This window comes from Ranitomeya variabilis, chromosome 5 (genome assembly GCF_051348905.1).
Source record: "Ranitomeya variabilis isolate aRanVar5 chromosome 5, aRanVar5.hap1, whole genome shotgun sequence".
NCBI classification, from domain to species: domain Eukaryota; kingdom Metazoa; phylum Chordata; class Amphibia; order Anura; family Dendrobatidae; genus Ranitomeya; species Ranitomeya variabilis.
The window spans coordinates 86,866,737-86,886,321 of NC_135236.1; positions in this window are offsets into that span (position 1 = coordinate 86,866,737).

Consider the following 19,585-nt stretch of genomic DNA (forward strand, 5'->3'; position numbering starts at 1 on the left):
AAACTCAAAATGGCTGCACCCACAGGGCTAAAAGATTAAGCCCCCATACACATTAGAGTAATATCGGCTTCATCTGCACTCAGTCCACACGCAAAGCCCCATCCACATAGCCCACGTTGTTAGCACACACGGGCGGAGACACATTCACCTGGAAAGCCACCCTGCAAAACTCACCGGCTGCAACATCCAAGCCGCTGCAAGCTACAATCAGGGCCTCCGCCTACGGAGTATCAGTGCGATGCAGGCACGGGCCACATCTAGTTCCGTCGTGCCTAGATTGGAGTTGCTCCTGTGAGGCATGACGTCGAGGGAAAGGGAGGAGCCTCATGGATTACACCGCTGTGCTCATAACAGGAAGTTGCTGTGTACGTGTGAGGGGAAAGTAGTGGAGTGAGGTGAAAATGAGATGTGAGGGGGGAAAATGAGAGAAGTGAGGTGCTGCTGCAGTAGGAGGCTGTGTATAGAGAAGAGTGAGGCGCTGCAGATGGAGGCCTCATTCACACTTTCAGTATTTGGTCAGTATTTTACCTCAGTATTAATAAGCCAAAACAATGAGTGGAAGAAAAATACAGAAGTGGTGACGTATTTCTAATAAAATTTTCTCTTCGCCACGACAGCACCCACTTGAGAGAGGGGATCCGCCCCTAGGAACAGGAAACCCTATGGAGAGATAAAAGGGGCGGTCCCCCTCGCTCCCACAGTTGGTTTCCTGTTCCTACGGGAGACGCGTGGAGAGAAGAGGATACCCAGCCTGGATGCCGCTTGCGCAGTTTAACTTTATGGGACGGCAAGGGCTCCAGAAGCTGGAAGCAGCGTCGGGGGTCCTATGGTAGCTTCCTCCCTCTGCTGGCAGGTACCGTGAGGCCAGGTCCGGGGAGTCGCCTGGCTCACGAAAATTCACCCAGCCGACCTGCAGGGACCGAAACGCTGGGGTAAGGTGATCCTGCGGCGCCATCTCGGATGGTGCGCAGGCAGCGTGGGTCCGATGTATTATCCCCCGGAAGCAGTACCGCAAACTTCCGGGGTGACTCAGGAGAGACGGCGCCTGCGCTGATGCTGGTGGCTGCGCAGGCGCATACAGAATGGCCGCGACCCGGATGTAGCAGTCACTTCCGGGTACGGCAGGAAGCAAGATGGCGGCCCCCATTAGAAAAGGACGCCGGCACTGATCCTCCGGCGTCCATCATGGCATCTCCACAGGACCCAGCGATGGCTTCATCCGAAGTCACCGCTATTACACCTGTCAGCCGCACAAGCAGCAGCCGCAGGTCTTCTTCTAAAAGCGCCAGAGAAAAAAAGTCGGGCCGGTCAGTTCCATCTGTGCCTCCGTCTCCTCCTCATCAGCCGGTATTGTAAAAAAACAACCTCACTGGGTGAGTGTGTGTCTGTGCCCTTTTATGCTGATTACACTTCCCCTCTTTGTCTATATTTCCTAGGCAAAAAGAACGGGGAAAACAAAACACATACAATGTGCGTTATGCTCTCAGCCGCTCCCTGATAATTATTTAAAGAAACTGTGCCAACCTTGCATCGAATCCACCTTACGTGAGGAATCTTCAGTAAGGTCGGAAGATATTAGGAGTATGATTAGAGAAGAATTGCGGGCCTTCCAAAGCTCGGAAAAAATTCCCGAGAGTAGGAGAAAATATAATTCCCCTAGGTCTGAACAGTCCTCTGATATTGAAGATTCGGATGGTTCCCAAAAGATCATTTCCTCAGATGATGAGAGAGATACATGCTTTCCCACAGATAGTATCGATAATTTAGTAAGATCAGTTTGTAACACCATGGGTATTGAGGAAACAAAAACCCCTAAAACTCCACAGGACGTGATGTTTGCAGGCCTGTCAGAGAAGAAAAAACCTTCTTTTCCTGTGATTCCAGCAATAAAGAATGTAGTTAAAAAGGAGTGGGAAAGCCAGGGACAAAGAGGATTACCGTCTTCATCAAAAAGACGCTATCCCTTTAACGATGAAGATTTCTCCATATGGTTAAAAGCCCCGAAGGTGGATGCAGCAGTGGCCTCCACTTCTAGAAAATCTTTATTACCCGTGGAAGATTCCGGTTCCTTGCAAGACCCGCTTGACCGGAAGGCCGATGCCCTCCTAAAGAGGGCATGGGAATCCTGTACTGGAGCCTTCAGGCCGGCTATATCAGCCACATGCACTGCCAGGTCCATGTTGGTCTGGTTGAACGATTTAGAAGAAGGATTAAAAAGCGGCCTTTCCCGAGATAGATTAATCTCTTCCTTGCCGTTAATTAGAGGAGCTACAGCCTTTTTAGCGGATTCCTCAGCTGATTCCATACGGCTAGCGGCCAAATCGGCAGGTCTGACTAACGCGGCTCGTCGAGCCTTATGGCTAAAGGGGTGGAAAGGAGATCCCCAAACAAAGTCTAAGTTATGCGGTCTTCCCTGCCAGGGTGAGTACCTATTCGGTACTAAATTAGACGAAATATTAACTAAAGCAGGTGAGAGGAAGAAGGGGTTCCCCAATAACACTTATCTTCCATTCTACAGGAGAGCGTTCCGAAAGCCCATGTTTAATAGGAAAAAGGACTATAAAAACCAAGACCGCTGGGCTAATAAAGACTTTAAACAGAAAGGAGCGTTCTTCGGAAAGCGTCCATTTAAGCCTGAGGATAAACCCCGTTAGGACAGATCTACCCATTGGTGGTAGGTTGTCTTTCTTTTCGTCACAATGGCTGACAATAACTTCTAATCCGTGGGCAACTAGCCTCATATCTATGGGTCTAAAATTAAAATTTGCCCGAGTCCCTCCGGACTCATTTCTATTGACTTCCTTAAGGTCTCAATCACAACAAGAGGCCTTGGAACAAGAAATAATAAATCTCCTGTCCAAAGGGGTACTAGTGGAAGTCCCTTTTCATCAAAGAGGAAGAGGTTTTTATTCCCCTTTATTTTTGATTCCGAAACCAGACGGATCGTTTAGAACAATAATTAACCTGAAAAGACTAAACGTCTTTCTAGAGAACCAAACCTTTAAAATGGAATCTATACGATCAACTATTAAGCTTCTGTTTCCCCATTGCTTTATGGCAGTGCTTGACCTTAAAGATGCGTATTATCATCTACCAATCTTCATTGAGCATCAGCAATATCTTCGGGTGGCAGTTATGATGGGAGGTCAAGTAAGGCATTATCAATATACAGCAATGCCCTTTGGACTGTCGATAGCCCCGAGAGTCTTCACAAAATTAATGTCGGAAGTAATGTCATACTTGAGATTAAAAGACACACTTGTAATACCATATTTAGATGACCTTTTGATAGTGGGTAACTCCTTTTCCCAATGCCATCAGCGAGTACTTGATACAATTTCATCCCTGCAGGAATTAGGGTGGTTAGTAAACTGGGAAAAATCCAGATTATCCCCCACAACTCGACGAACATTCCTAGGCCTTATTCTAGACTCTACAAGTCAGAGGTGCTTTCTTCCTGACTCTAAACAAATAGCAATCATAAACAAAGTACAATCGGTGATTAATAACCCCCTAATTTCCCTAAGAGAAGGGATGTCCCTTCTGGGTTCTTTCTTTCTGGGTGTATCCCAGCTCTCCCATGGGCTCAATACCATAGTAGAAAATTACAGTACAACATTCTGCAACAAGAAGAGAGGTTACAAGGCCAATTAGATAGCAGATTATCTTTACCAACAGACGTGTTAAATTCCCTTACCTGGTGGTTAGATCACAATCATTTTACCAGTGGGGTTCCCTGGGTGATTAAACCTTCAAAAACAATCTTTACCGATGCCAGTCCTAGTGGTTGGGGAGCACACTTAGGAGATCAAATAGCTCAAGGTCTGTGGTCTCTTGAAGAATCGAACGATTCTTCTAATAAAAAAGAACTGAAGGCTATCTATTATGCCATATGTAAATTTCTTCCACAGCTACACGGAAAGCATACAAGAATCCTTTCAGACAACATGACAGCGGTGGCATACTTAAATCACCAAGGGGGAACGAGATCAGAAGCTCTCATGTTTATAGCTGGCAACATTCTATCCATAGCAGAGGAGCACCTTCTATCCTTGTCAGCACTGCACGTAAGAGGAGTCGACAATCCAAGAGCGGATTTCCTCAGCCGCCACACTCTTCGCCAAGGAGAGTGGGTTCTCAGCCGACGTATCTTTTTAATGATAGTCAAAAAATGGGGCACTCCCGAGATAGACCTTTTTGCGACGAGACGCAACAGACAAGTCAAAAGGTTCGCTTCATTGTTCCGATCCGACAATCCAGATATCTTCGATGCTCTGCAAGTCCCATGGACATTCCAGAAAGCATATGCCTTTCCCCCTCTAATACTTCTTCCAACGGTAATCAGGAAGATAAGGGAAGACAGAGCTCATGTGATCTTAATAGCTCCATTTTGGCCCAAGAGGCCATGGTTTTCCTGGCTGAGAGCCATGTCAATCTCAGACCCATGGATCCTTCCGGAGGATCAGGATCTTCTCTCTCAAGGCCCCTTCAACCACCCTCAGGTGAAGGGTCTGCGGTTGACAGCCTGGCATTTGAGAGGCAGCTGCTAAAAATGAGAGGGTTCTCTAACAAAGTAATTGACACTCTGCTACTGAGTAGGAAGAAATCCACCACATCCATTTATGTGAGAGTGTGGAAAAAATTTTTAAACCTCTACCCAACAGCACTATCAAACAAAATTCATATCCCTATGATTCTAGAATTTCTTCAAAAAGGACGCGATTTAGGTCTGGCAGTCAGTACCTTAAAAGTACACATTTCTGCGCTTGGTGCTTTATATGGTCACGATATTGCAGGTGACAGGTGGGTAGCTAGATTTATCGCAGCTTGCCAAAGATCAGAAACAGTCCAAATTCCCCATGTACCACCTTGGGATGTTAATTTGGTCCTCGAAGCTCTAACAGACCACCCCTTTGAGCCACTACATTCAGCTCACATAAAACATGTCTCCATCAAGACAGCTCTCCTTGTTGCTTTGGTGTCAGCTAGAAGAGTAAGTGACATACAGGCATTATCGATAGATCCACCATTTATGTCTGTATATCCAGATAGAATTGTCCTGAAAACAGACCCTTCCTACTTGCCCAAAGTATGTACTAAATTCCATAGGTCACAGGAAATTTTTCTTCCCTCCTTCTATGATAACCCTACGAATCAGGAAGAACAAAAATACCACACATTAGATGTGAGGAGAGCCATATTAGCCTATTTAGACAGAACTAGCACCTGGAGGAAGAGCAGGGCTCTCTTTATTTCCTTCCAGGGCCATAGGAAAGGAGATGGAATCACGAAGGGTACTTTATCTCGGTGGATTCGGGATGCAATATGTCTGGCCTATTCATCCAAAGGGGAGAACCCGCCTGAGACTGTAAAAGCACACTCCACTCGGGCGATAGCATCATCCTGGGCCGAGCGAGCGGAAGTTCCAATAGAACTGATATGTAAGGCCGCAACCTGGGCTTCTCCTACTACATTCTATAATCACTATAGATTGGATTTGTCTTCCTCATCTGACCTGTCCTTTGGTAGATCAGTTCTTAACACTGTGATCCCTCCCAAATGACTATCTCTGAAAGTCTCTCAAGTGGGTGCTGTCGTGGCGAAGAGAAAACACCGGATTACGTACCGGTAATGCTCTTTTATAGAGCCACGACAGCACCCCTTCACTTCCCACCCTATTAAGTTATTTTTATAAAAGCACGATTAAGGGTGTTTTTGGTTCTTATAGTTAGCCATACTAAATTAACTAATGATAATTGATGAAATCATATTGCCTACTAAATCTGGTGGGCGGTTCCTCGCAATCTCTGTAACCCAACTGTGGGAGCGAGGGGGACCGCCCCTTTTATCTCTCCATAGGGTTTCCTGTTCCTAGGGGCGGATCCCCTCTCTCAAGTGGGTGCTGTCGTGGCTCTATAAAAGAGCATTACCGGTACGTAATCCGGTGTTTTCCTCTGATTGTTTTACTCAGTTTTAACTTACAAATACTGAGGTAAAAATATTGACCAAATATTTAAAGTCTCTTTCCAGGTATGTGCGCGACCTACAAGTCAATGGATACAGTAACAGACCCTGATCAAGCATTATTCTATCCAATAGAGTTCCTCAAGTCCTTGGAACCACGAGGACTTCCTTTGCATTGCAATGTCCATTGCTTTTAGAATTCTATGGAGTAGGGAGGAGCTAGAGGCCTACAGACATTCTGCTGAACTGCCAGTTACAGTTCTCTATCATTATGAGCACCAACTGTCTCAGTAATGCGAATGTCCATATTCAGTTAACATGTATTGCCTTAAAATAATTTTTTCTTTGTATACTTAAAATGACCTATATAATAACACACCACAAATAAGACATAGAATAATACCAAAATATATATCTCGCCTTCCCTCAGTATCACTACAAATAAAGAGGAAGAAAGCTGTGCGCTAGAGAATGGTCTGATTAGTTCTGTTCAGTGTGTTTGATGGCAAAGGGAGGGGGAGAGACCTTTTTCCTAAAATTGACACCTACCTATGCCGCGGAGGTTGGCACCCTAAGATATTGATTGTCGCGATGAAGCTGGGGAGCAAATAGGTTGATAAGAGAATATGATAATGGGGTTCTTGCCCACCTTGTCTTGTTGCAATTGCAACAATTTACACGTATATACTAGCTGCTGCCACTGCAGGTCATGGACCAGAAGGCTATAGTAAGGAGATAGGTGGCTTTCCTTGCACCGCTGGTGATATCCCACAAAGGGATATGAGATGATTGAGGATAAAAACTATTATATTGTGTGGTGTACAACCTACATGTTTTGAGGTTATCTAACCTCTTCGTCAGGATACAACTATATTGCTACTCCCTTAAGATATTGATTGCTCTTTGTCAGCTGTCCCTGGCAGTGTTGTACTTGGGAGCCAAGGGCCCACCAGTATCCTACTTCAGGACCCCACAATTGTGACATTATCCTCAATCACAAATTTATATAACAATGACCTGGGTAGATAGTTAACCAAATAAGATACCGCCTTTTTACATATTGATTCCAGTGTATAGAGCCAAGTACTGCTCATATAAGAGGGTGGTGGTCCTCCTGAGGATTCTCCTGTTCTCCAGTGGGACAGTCCAACCCTGGCATGTTCTAACATCTCTACTTAGGTCAGTCAATATAATGTACAATTAGCTAAGGTGCCACAAAGATATGGCATGATAGATATATAAATATAGTTCCAACATGTCAACCTTTGCCCAAATCTCCAAAACCACCAGAGCAGATAATATACTTTAGATCAGTCAAAATAATATACAATTAGCTGAGGTACCGGAGAGATGACATAACAGAGATCTAAAAATACTATTCAAATTTCCAAACTTTACCCAAAATCTCCAAAAACCACCGGATCATGCAGTATACAATTAGCTAAGTTGCCAAAAGATTTACACAGATCCCCAGATCATCACTGATCCTCCACCAAATTTCATAGTGGGTGCAGGACACTGTGGCTTGTACGCCTCTCCAGGTCTCCGTCTAACCATTAGATGACCAGGTGATGATCTGTGGATTCTTCAGCAAGGCTGGAGTTGGGCAGGTTAATCTTTGCGAAGGACTTATGAATTTTGCCGCATACAAGGTTATCCTGGAAAAACAGTTGATTCCTTCTGCTCAGGCAGTGTTCCCCAACTCTGAGGACTTTTTTTTCCAGCAGGACAATGCGCCATGCCACACAGCTAGGTCAATCAAGGTGTGGATGAAGGACCACCACATCAAATCCCTGTCATGGGCAGCTCAATCTCCAGACCTGAACCCCATTGAAAACCTCTGGAATGTAATCAAGAGGAAGATGGATAGTCACAAGCCATCAAACAAAGAACTGCTTACATTTTTGTACCAGGAGTGGCATAAGGTCACCCAAAAGCAGAGTGAAAGACTGGTGGTAAGCATGCCAAGACGCATGAAAGCTGTGATTAAAAATCAAGAAAGGCTGTACTGGGCCCCCGGCCATAAGGGGAGGCCGACATGACAGGGTGACGTGGAAAGATAGGGAGCTGACAGGGATATGGGGTGTTTTAGGTTTTATTTCCCTAAAAGGGTTAATATTACATGTTGGGAGAGGTAAGGGTATGTGTCCACGTTCAGGAAACGCTGCGTTTTTGACAGCGCTGAGCCGCAGCGTCAAAAACGCAGCGTCCAGATGTTACAGCATAGTGGAGGGGATTTAATGAAATCCCGTCTCCACTGTGCATTAAAAAACACATGCGTTTTCCCCGCAAAAACGCACATGCGTTGCGTTTTTTCAGAATGCAGCATGTTGCTACAATGAGCAAAACACGCAGGAACACCGCAGGTGACCTGCCAGTGACCTCAGGTGCATTTTTGGTCAGGATTTTACCTGCATAAAATCCTGACCAAAGCCTGAAGCAAACCTGAACGTGGACACATACCCTAATGGGTTCAGTTACAGAAGAAGGAGGGGTTGGAGGAGGAGCTACAAGGGGGACAGTGTAAGAGGGGCAGACACTTTAGTAGAGCAGCCATTTTGTGTACCCACCTTACGACAAGAAGCTGTGAGCAACTTCTGGGATGAAGGTTGAGGCCCTGCTGCAGCGTTTGCGGCACGCAGCGGGAATGCAAGGTGCAGGATGGTTGCAGGCTTCAGTCAACAGCCTGCTACAGGGGCTAGTGACAAGAGCAACCCAGGCTCCTCCGGATGGGCGCCGGCAGCGGAGGTCCAGGCCTCCGGCGTGCTTAAGCCCTGATGTCACCCCCCAGGCCCGGTGCCGAATTAGGAGCCCCTCCGGGGACCCTCCAGCCGGTAATGAAGGCACTGGTCCAGAGGCCTCATGTAGCACCGCTGGGAGGAATCCTGCTGAGCGCGAGGCCTACGGCCGGGAGAGGAGTCGGCCTCCCCCTCATCTACAGGTACACAGCGTAGGAGGCCAGGAGCAGGAGCGGCGGGTTCCGACACTTGAGCCGGGCTCGGTCAGCAGAGGAAGGCTCGGGAATCCAGGAGATGGGGGCCGTATGTAGCGGCTCCTCAGCGTGGGGAGGGTCGAGGGCAGCAGTCTGCCGGCCCGGGTAGCAGCGCACTGCCAGTAGCATTGCTAGATGTCACCGCTCAGCACGGTGAGATGCCTCGGAGGAGAACAACGCAGGTCCCATTGGAGGGACACCGGCAGCAGCCGGTTGCCTCTGTCACCATGTCGGATGAGAGGCATCAGGAAACGGCTGGAGCAGCCTTACATGGGCATCTTCAGGATGGCTCAGCTCCCTGTGCATCAACGGCGTCAGCTCCATGGGTCCCTGCACAGATACCTTCCTCGGCATCAGATGCGGGACTGAGGTCTGTGGGACAGGGAGACCCAGTGGCTCTAGATTCCTGGACTTCTAGATCCAGGAGGGACACTGGACAACTTCATCAGGATGCTGGATCTTCAGCTGCTGGTTTCACAGCGCCCAAGCAGCTAGGTGAGATTGACCATAATTTTCTTGTTAATCCTTGCTTAGCTTCTCCAGAGTTTAGAACTCAGGATGCAATGTCTGGGGGGGTCAGCGGGGTATGGGGTTAATTTTGAATGGCCTGCGGGATTTAGCTATGTTATGGGGATCGGGGATGCAAAGGGGAATGTTGCCGTCATCTGCCTGGTTAGGGAATGCTAACATGGTATTGGGCTCTGGGAGTGCATCCGAAATATCTGGGACTCATGGCAGCGCAGGGGTTGGGATTGACGTTACAGCTTCATTGGGTAGTGGCGTGGCATCTAGGGCTACCACGTCAGATGACGAATCAGGGAATGCAGGGCAAGGGGAGGTTGCAGCTGGTGGTAAGGAAAAAGAAGATATGGTACATCTGGATGATATGGCTAGAGGGGAAGTTTATGTGTGTTTTGAGGGACTAATGGGGGCCCATTTAAAACAAGAAATGAAGGAGAAGATATGGAAGGGAGAATATGTGGATATATTTTCTTTGTTGCCACTAGAACGCTTTAATTTAGATAGGGTTAGTAGGGAGGACTCTAAAAGTGAAGATGAGCAAAAGAGGAGGTATCGGCTGATACCAAGGACCTTTTCCAATTGGTTACAAGCGTTTACCATTTTGGCTAGTGTAATTGGCGAAAAGGCGTCTGAAAATTGTTCGGGCCTTTTTTGTTATTTAGATGCTATAGGTGAAGCATACCGGTGTAACAGGCCAGATTATACCCCCAGGCCAGACTATACCCGGGGTTAAAGTGGCCTAGGCTAGATTATACCCCGGGTATACTTTGGCCTAGGCCAAACTATACCCCGGGGTATAAAATAGCCTAGGCCAAAGTATACCCCTCCAGGCCAGATTATACCCCCCAGGGTAAGCTGAGGGAAAGCTGCTCATTCTTCTAGGTCACAGCTCCCCCTCCCATCGGGCACTGCTCCTTTTCAAGCTCCTCCACCTCTGGTGACGCCAGGGATCTCCCTTTCTAAGCCCCACCCCCTCCCTATAGTCACATGTGACATGAAATCTTCAGCCCTGCTCGTGCCAGCTCGTTGTCTTGGCGCCTTGGATATGCTTGGAAAAGGGCTTTGTATACCTAGGGGGCACTGACGAGCACTGAGGGGTGGGTGGGGAACCCCTTTACTGGTTGCTATGGGATATAGCATGATCACTCTATCCTAGCAACACCTTGGATACGCTTGGAAAAGGGGTTTATCTATCTTGGGGGCACTCTCGCAGCACTTAAGGATAGGTGGTTAACCCCTTAGGTGGTTGCTATGGGATTTTACATGACCACTTTATCCTAGCAACGGCTTGTATACGCTTGGAAAAGGGGTTTATCTACCTTGGGGGCACCCTTGCAGCACTGTGGGGAAGCCGGGGAACCCTTTTACTGGTTGCTATGGGATTTTACATGACCAATTTATCCTAGCAACGCCTTGTATACGCTTGGAAAAGGGGTTAATCTACCTTGGGGGCACCATTGCAGCACTGCGGGTGGGTGGGGAAACCTTTTACTGGTTGCTATGGGATTTTACATGATCACTCTATCCTAGCAACGCCTTGAATACGCTTGAAAAAGGGGTTTATCTACCTTGGGGGCACTCTCGCAGCACTTAAGGATAGGTGGTTAACCCCTTAGGTGGTTGCTATGGGATTTTACATGACCACTTTATCCTAGCAACGGCTTGTATACGCTTGGAAAAGGGGTTTATCTACCTTGGGGGCACCCTTGCAGCACTGTGGGGAAGCCGGGGAACCCTTTTACTGGTTGTTATGGGATTTTACATGACCAATTTATCCTAGCAACGCCTTGTATACGCTTGGAAAAGGGGTTAATCTACCTTGGGGGCACCCTCACAGCACTGCGGGGTGGGTGGGGAACCCTTTTACTGGTTGCTATGGGATTTTACATGGCCATTCTATCCTAGCAACGCCTTGGATACGCTTAAAAAATGGGTTTATCTACCATGGGGGCACCCTCGCAGCACTGCGGGGAAGCCGGGGAACCCTTTTACTGAGGAAGGAAACAGCACAAAAATTCAAAAGCTGACTTAGGCCATAGTATACCCCCGGGGGATAAACTTTATACCAGGGGGTATAAAATAGTTTTTATAGTATTTCTCTAGGCCATAATGTTATCACTTCACTGTTTTTCTCACCCTATTGCTTATTTGTTGAAAAGTGTGCAGATCTGAACTGACAGTAGATGGCGCTGTCCTGTCAGTGCATAGTTAATGATAACTTGTTTTGTATGTTCTCTATGACACCTCTCTGCTCTCTATGACACCAAATCTTTTCCAATTTTGACAACCATGGAAGATCAATTGTATGACCAGCTTTTGAGATTCTACACTGCAACAGAACAAAGGTACCCTCAGTATACCTACGATCTACCTCCTGAGAAACGTGCAAATGCCAAGTCCCAGTTTAGACAAACAGCAAAGCCATATCGAGCCCAAGGAGGAATTGTTTATCATAGGGAAAAGGAGGTTCTTACTAAAAGTCGACTGCCAGTCGAATCCCATAGCAACCAGTAAAAGGGTTCCCCGGCTTCCCCGCAGTGCTGTGAGGGTGCCCCCAAGGTAGATAAACCCCTTTTCCAACCGTATCCAGGGCGTTGCTAGGATAAAGTGGCCATGTAAAATCCCATAGCAACCAGTAAAAGGGATCCCCACCCACCCCGCAGTGCTGTGAGGGTGTCCTCCAAGGTAGATTAACCCCTTTTCCAAGCGTATACAAGGCGTTGCTAGGATAAATTGGTCATGTAAAATCCCATAGCAACCAGTAAAAGGGTTCCCCGGCTTCCCCGCAGTGCTGTGAGGGTGCCCCCAAGGTAGATAAACCCCTTTTCCAACCGTATCCAGGGCGTTGCTAGGATAAAGTGGCCATGTAAAATCCCATAGCAACCAGTAAAAGGGATCCCCACCCACCCCGCAGTGCTGTGAGGGTGCCCCCAAGGTAGATTAACCCCTTTTCCAAGCGTATACAAGGCGTTGCTAGGATAAATTGGTCATGTAAAATCCCATAGCAACCAGTAAAAGGGTTCCCCGGCTTCCCCGCAGTGCTGTGAGGGTGCCCCCCAAGGTAGATAAACCCCTTTTCCAACCGTATCCAGGGCGTTGCTAGGATAAAGTGGCCATGTAAAATCCCATAGCAACCAGTAAAAGGCTATAGTCTGGCCTGAGGGTATAGTGTGGCCTGTTATAGTTTGGCCTAGGCTGTTTTACATCCTTAGGTATAGTTTGGCCTAGGCCAAAATATACCCAGGGTTAAATGTAGCCTAGGCCACTTTAACCCTGGGGGGTATAATGTGGCCTGGAGGGGTATAGTTTGGCCTAGGCTATTTTACACCCCGGGGTATAGTTTGGCCTAGGCCATTTTATGCCTGGGTATAGTTTGGCCTAGGCCAGTTTATACCCCGGGGTATACTCTGGCCTAGGCCAAATTATACCCGGGGTTAATCTGGGACGGGGTTACTTTGGCCTGTTACACCGGGTTTACAGCAGGCAAGATGGTTGAGGTATGATGAACAGTTTTGTCAACGGAAAGCGCTTAGGCCTAACATTTAGTGGGACCACAAGGCTATAGCTTTATGGATGAAGGTGATGGTTCCATTGGGTCAGACTAGTCAGCATTTTTGAGGGGGCACTAGGGGTTTGGGACAGTCAGGACACTCGGTGGTGATGCAGAAGAGACTGTGTTTTTCCTTTATCGAAGGAACATGCAAATTTGGGAACAAATGTAAATTTAAACATGACTGCTCAGCTTGCGTGGCCACGCATGGAGCGGCGAAATATTTCAAGGGAGGTAAATCAAAAGGGGGGACTCAGCTGAAAAAAGGGGAGATGCCAGTTAATTTAGACGCGATGGAGGGTTTTCTGGCTAGATATCCAGATGCGTCTGCAGCTGATTTGTTGAGAGAGAGTTTTAGTGATGGTTTTAAAATCCCGTTCATCGAGCAAAAATTTAGTTTGTCCAAAAATAATTTGAAATCAGCTTTACAGTTTCCTGGGGTGGTATCGAAAAAATTACAGAAGGAAGTCACGTTGGGTAGAATGGCAGGACCATTTGCTACAGCTCCCAATAGTAATTTGAGGGTGTCACCGCTTGGGGTGGTACCAAAAAAGGAACATAATAAATTCAGGTTGATCCATCATTTATCTTTTCCAAAAGGGGCGTCTGTAAATGACGGGATCGATCTGCAAGTGTGCTTAGTTCAGTACACGTCATTTGATGTGGCGATGGAGTGGGTACGGTGGAAGAGGGGCGTGGCTGGCAAAAATGGACATAGAGGCGGCTTTTCGTCTGTTGCCGGTGCACCTGGAAAGTATGCACTTGTTGGGCTGTTTTTGGGACGGGGAGTTCTTCGTTGATTGGTGCCTTCCGGTGGGCTGTTCGCTTTGTTGTGCCTATTTTGAGACGTTTAGCACCTTTTTGGAATGGGTGGTAAAAGACGTTTCGGGTTTCACACTATCTTGATGACTTTTTGTTTATTGGTCTGTGGATTGTTCGATTTTGTTGCGTACAATGGAAAGTGTGGCCAGGAGATTCGACGTCCCCTTGGCGGCAGAAAAAACGGAGGGGCCACGAACGTCTTTGAGTTTCTTGGGAATTAAAATTGGCACTGTGGCGATGGAGTGCAGATTACCTGATGATAAGGTAATTGCTTTGCGGGAAGAGGTTACGAAGGCAGGCAGTTCACGGAAGATTACGTTGCGTGATTTACAATCCCTATTACATAGTGACATAGTTACATAGTTATTAAGGTTGAAGGAAGACTTTAAGTCCATCTAGTTCAACCCATAGCCTAACCTAACATGCTCTAACATGTTGATCCAGAGGAAGGCAAAAAAAAACCATGTGGCAAAGAGTAAGCTCCACATTGGGGAAAAAAATTCCTTCCCGACTCCACATACGGCAATCAGACTAGTTTCCTGGATCAATGCCCTATCAAGGAATCTAGTATACATAACCTGTAACATTATACTTTTCAAGAAAGGCATCCAGTCCCCTCTTAAATTTAAGTAATGAATCACTCATTACAACATCATACGGCAGAGAGCTCCATAATCTCACTGCTCTTACAGTATAGAATCCGCGTCTGTTATTATGCTTAACCCTTCTTTCCTCCAGACGTAGAGGATGCCCCCTTGTCCCTGTCTCAGGTCTATGATTAAAAAGATCATCAAAAAAGTCTCTGTACTTTCCCCTCATATATTTATACATGAAAATAAGATCACCCCTTAGATATCGTTTTTCCAAACTAAATAGCCCCAAGTGTAATAATCTATCTTGGTATTGCAGACCCCCCAGTCCTCTAATAACCTTGGTTGCTTTTCTCTGCACCCGCTCTAGTTCAGCTGTTTTTCTTATACACCGGAGACCAGAACTGTGCACAGTATTCTAAGTGTGGTCGAACTAGTGACTTGTATAGAGATAAGATTATGTTCTCCTCATGAGCATCTATGCCTCTTTTAATGCATCCCATTATTTAATTTGCCTTTGTACCAGCTGCCTGACACTGGCCACTAAATGTGAGTTTGTCATCCACCCATACACCCAGGTCTTTTTCATTGACTGTTTTGCCCAGAGTTTTAGAATTAAGCACAGTTATACATCTTATTACTTCTACCCAAGTGCATGACCTTACAATTATCCCCATTAAAGCTCATTTGCCATTTATCAGCCCAAGCTTCTAGTTTACATAAATCATCCTGTAATGTAAAATTGTCCTCCTCTGTATTGATTACCCTGCAGAGTTTAGTGTCATCTGCAAATATTGAAATTCTACTCTGTATGCCCCCTACAAGGTCATTAATAAATATGTTAAAAAGAAGGCAAGGCAGGTTCCACAACTCCGCTGGACACACCAAGCCTGAGGCCTTCTCATTTGAATTTTGCCTGCAGGATGATGCCAATGCTTATGCAGGCGTTTATCTTTGGCGACGGTTGGGGTGAAATCCCGGCTACATTTTATTAGATTGAGAGAGGAATTAAAGGAGGATTTGAGGGTGTGGGCAAATTTTCTTGAAGGTTACAATGGCAGGTCTTTGTGGATTAAACCGGTGGTTGAGGCGCAAACATTGGGTTTCGTTGTCGGGGTCGACGAAAAGCGCGGCTTTGTTTTGTTTTTTAAAGGGAGCTGGTTGGTGGAGGAGTGGCCTCGTGTTTGGTTCGAACATGGTTTAACGGCAAATCTGATTTTGCGTCATATATTTCCTACAGTGATGGCGTTGTCTTTATGGGGGGAGAAGGTTAAAGACAAAAAGATTTGCTTTCCATGTGTACACGCGGAAGTAGTGACAACCTTACATACTTTATCGGCACCGTCGTCAGCGTTAGTGAAAGTCCTGCAACACTTGGGTTTAAAATTTAATCTGTGGATTGTGTCTGAGATGAAGTTACCATCGTTTTTTCCTATTGCTGATGCTCTTTTTTGATTGCAGTGGGAGCGATTTCAGGAATTGGTACCACGAGCGGAGGCATCGGGCTTGGTGTGTCCAGCGGAGTTGTGGAACCTGCCTTGCGGGCTGTGAGGGATTTGTTCTCCAGATCGCTGTCTAATGAATCATGGCTGCAATATGGTCCGGCTTGGAGTTTGTGGGAAACATGGAGGGCTTCTTTAAGAGATGGAATGGATGATGAGTTTGGTTTATTGCTGGTATTAGGACATTATTGGGAGTTAGGTTGGTCGGTTGCGAAGATTAATAAGTTTTTACCGGGCTTGTCTTTTGGCTTCAAGGTCAGAGGTCTTAAGGATGAAACAAAATCATTCTTAGTACGTCAATCGGTAAGGGGTTGGAAAAAAGGGTGGAAGGCAGCTGATGGTAGACGTCCCGTGTCTTTTGAGGTATTGTTGACTATTGGGGGGAAGCTACCGGGGGTGTGTTTTTCTGATTGGGAAGTTGATTTATTTAAAGCGGCTTTTACATTGGCCTTTTTCGGAGCTTGTCTACTGGGTGAACTGATTAGCCCCTCTATGTGCAAGTAGAGCGGTTTGTTAAGGGAAAATGTGGATGTTTATGAGGACAGGGTGGTGGTATTCATTCGTTCTTCCAAGATGGATGTGTTTGGGAAGGGTTGCAAATTGGTATTATTTCGGCTGGAGGCCTCTCCGTTATGCCCGGTGACTTGCGTTAGAACTTTCATGAGCAGGGGTGGAATTTTGAATGAACCGTTATTGGTTCACACAGATGGCTCTTTCTTGCCGCGTTTTCAGTTGCTCACAGTATTTAGATGTTGTTTGGAGGCGGGGGGAATTTCGGCGAAGGATTACAAAGGACACTCTTTCCGGTTTGGGCAGCAATGGAAGCAGCACGATTGGGCTTGGGAGATGAGATGGTGAAGAGGATTGGGCATTGGGAATCGGCAAGGTTTCAGTCATACATACGTACCAATTTGTTGTAATATTTAGTAGCCTGGATTAGGTGGTTGTTTTTTCGATTAAAATAAATGGGTATTGTCGTTTTTCTTTTTCTTCTATTTCAGAGGATGGTCGGAGACTCGTTTGGATAATGGGGCATTCGTTCGTGTTCTGGGCTGAGTTGAGGGCGGCGGGCCACCTGGATGGGCGGCAGCTAGGTTTTTCACGGGAGTCGGTAACTATACATTGGATGGGTAAAAGGGGTATGGTCTGGAAGCAATGGTTACCTGAATTTCATCGCTTTGTTCGCTGGGACCGCGCGCCGGACGTGGTGGTTATACATCTGGGGGGGAATGACTTGGATGAAAGGCCTTGCAGAGAATTGATAAAAGACATTAAATTTGACATGTTGAGGTTATGGGCCATGTTTCCGAAGGTCTTGGTGGTCTGGTCCGTTATTATTCCCCGTAAGGCTTGGAGAGGCGCCCGGTCTGTTGATGGGATTAATAGGGCTAGGATTAAGGTTAAAAGAGCGGTATCTCGTTTCATGGCGCAGAATGGTGCGGTGGTAGTAAGACATGGGGATTTGGAGTCAGGTGAAGGAGGATTTTGGAGAACGGATGGCGTTCACTTAAATGCGGTGGGCATGGATATGTAGTGTCTGGCTATTCGCGACGGCGTAGAAACTGGCCTTAAAGTATGGGAGGACATAAATGTTTAAGGTGTCAGAACATTCATGTTGGTGGTGTGGGGGAGGGTCCTCGAAGTTGGTGGAATGTGGAAATGGCAGATTGGTGGTGGTGGGGGGGATCTTGAAAGGTCCTGGACTCCCTCTGGGGGAATTTAATTGGACGGAGTTTGTTTGGATAATCCCGTGGAGTAGAAACCTAAGGGACTCGTGGACGGGTCTTTTGGTTTGGCCAGGTTAGTCATTATCTGCCTCTGAGCTGGTGCATAGCGGCTGGGGGTAAGACTTAACCAGAAAGGCCAAAAAGTTGGGATTTGGATATTTGAGGCTTACATTGTTGGGGCTTTGAGGACCACCCCCCTTCCCTCAGGAGGTTATTGTTTTGATATGTTTTGTGTTAAATGTTAATAAAGGCCACTGTGGCCATTTAAATCCAATATGTCTAATGTGTTTATTGGGGGGGATTTGGTTTAGTGTTTAGGGATTGGACTTTCTAGTGCCTCTTTAACCCCTTTCTGACCTCAGACGGGATAGTACGTCCGAGGTCAGATGCCCCGCTTTGATGCGGGCTCTGGCGGTGAGCCCGCATCAAAGCCGGGACATGTCAGCTGTTTTGAACAGCTGACATGTGCCCGTAATAGGCGCGGGCAGAATCGCGATCTGCCCGCGCCTATTAACTAGTTAAATGCCGCTGTCAAACACAGACAGCGGCATTTAACCGGCGCTTCCAGCCGGGCGGCCGGAAATGAGCGCATCGCCGACCCCCATCACTTGATCGGAGGTCGGCGATGCTTCTACATTGTAACCATAGAGGTCCTTGAGACCTCTATGGTTACTGATCCCGGATAGCTGTGAGCGCCACCCTGTGGTCGGCGCTCACAGCACACCTGCACGTCACCGCTGTGCTCTGCTTTTACTTTCCGGCCGGCAGTCAGTCAGTGCGGGAAGCAGACGGCTAGGGACCTGACGGACACCGGAATGTGAGTATGTACGGTTTTTTTTTTTTTACATTTACGATGGTAACCAGGGTAAACATCGGGTTACTAAGCGCGGCCCTGCGCTTAGTTACCCGATGTTTACCCTGGTTACAAGCGAACGCATCGCTGGATCGGTGTCACACACACCGATCCAGCGATGACAGCGGGAGATCCAGCGACGAAATAAAGTTCCAAACGATCTGCTACGATGTACGATTCTCAGCGGGGTCCCTGATCGCTGCTGCGTGTCAGACACAGCGATATCGTATGGATATCGTTGGAACGTCACGGATCGTACCGTCGTAGCGACAAAAGTGCCACTGTGAGACGGTACCCTAAGACTTAACCAGAGGGGCCAAAAAGTTGGGATTTGGATATTTGAGGCTTACATTGTTGGGGCTTCGAGGACCACCCCCTTCCCTCGGGAGTTTATTGTTTTGATATGTTTTGCATTAAATGTTAATAAAGGCCGCTGTGGCCATTTAAATCCAATATGTTTAATGTGTTTATTGGGGGGGATTTGGTTTAGTCAGTGTTTAGGGATTGGACTTTTTAGTGCCTCGTTAAGGAGTGGAGGAGCAACGGGTTGTTAGTGAAGCTCACCTGAGTCACGTATAACCTTATGTCATGGTTATTCCAAAAAATATTGATTTCTGAACTCTTCCCGAGTTAAAACATTAGTATTGTTGTTTCTAAATGATTATGAACATGTTTTGTGCAAGCAATGCATTTTTTTGTTATTTTGACCATTTCTCATGTTCAGAAAATAAATACAAAAAGTATTGCTTGGAACTTCGGAGAGATATTCTCAGTAGTTTATAAAATAAAAGAACAATTGACATTTTACTCAAAAATATACCTTATATAAAGAGAAAAATCAGACAAACTGAACATTGTGCATTGGACTCTTAATTTTTGCCAGATGTATGTGTATGTATACTGTGTAAATATATATATATATATATACACTCACCGGCCACTTTATTAGGTACACCATGCTAGTAACGGGTTGGACCCCCTTTTGCCTTCAGAACTGCCTCAATTCTTCATGGCATAGATTCAACAAGGTGCTGGAAGCATTCCTCAGAGATTTTGGTCCATA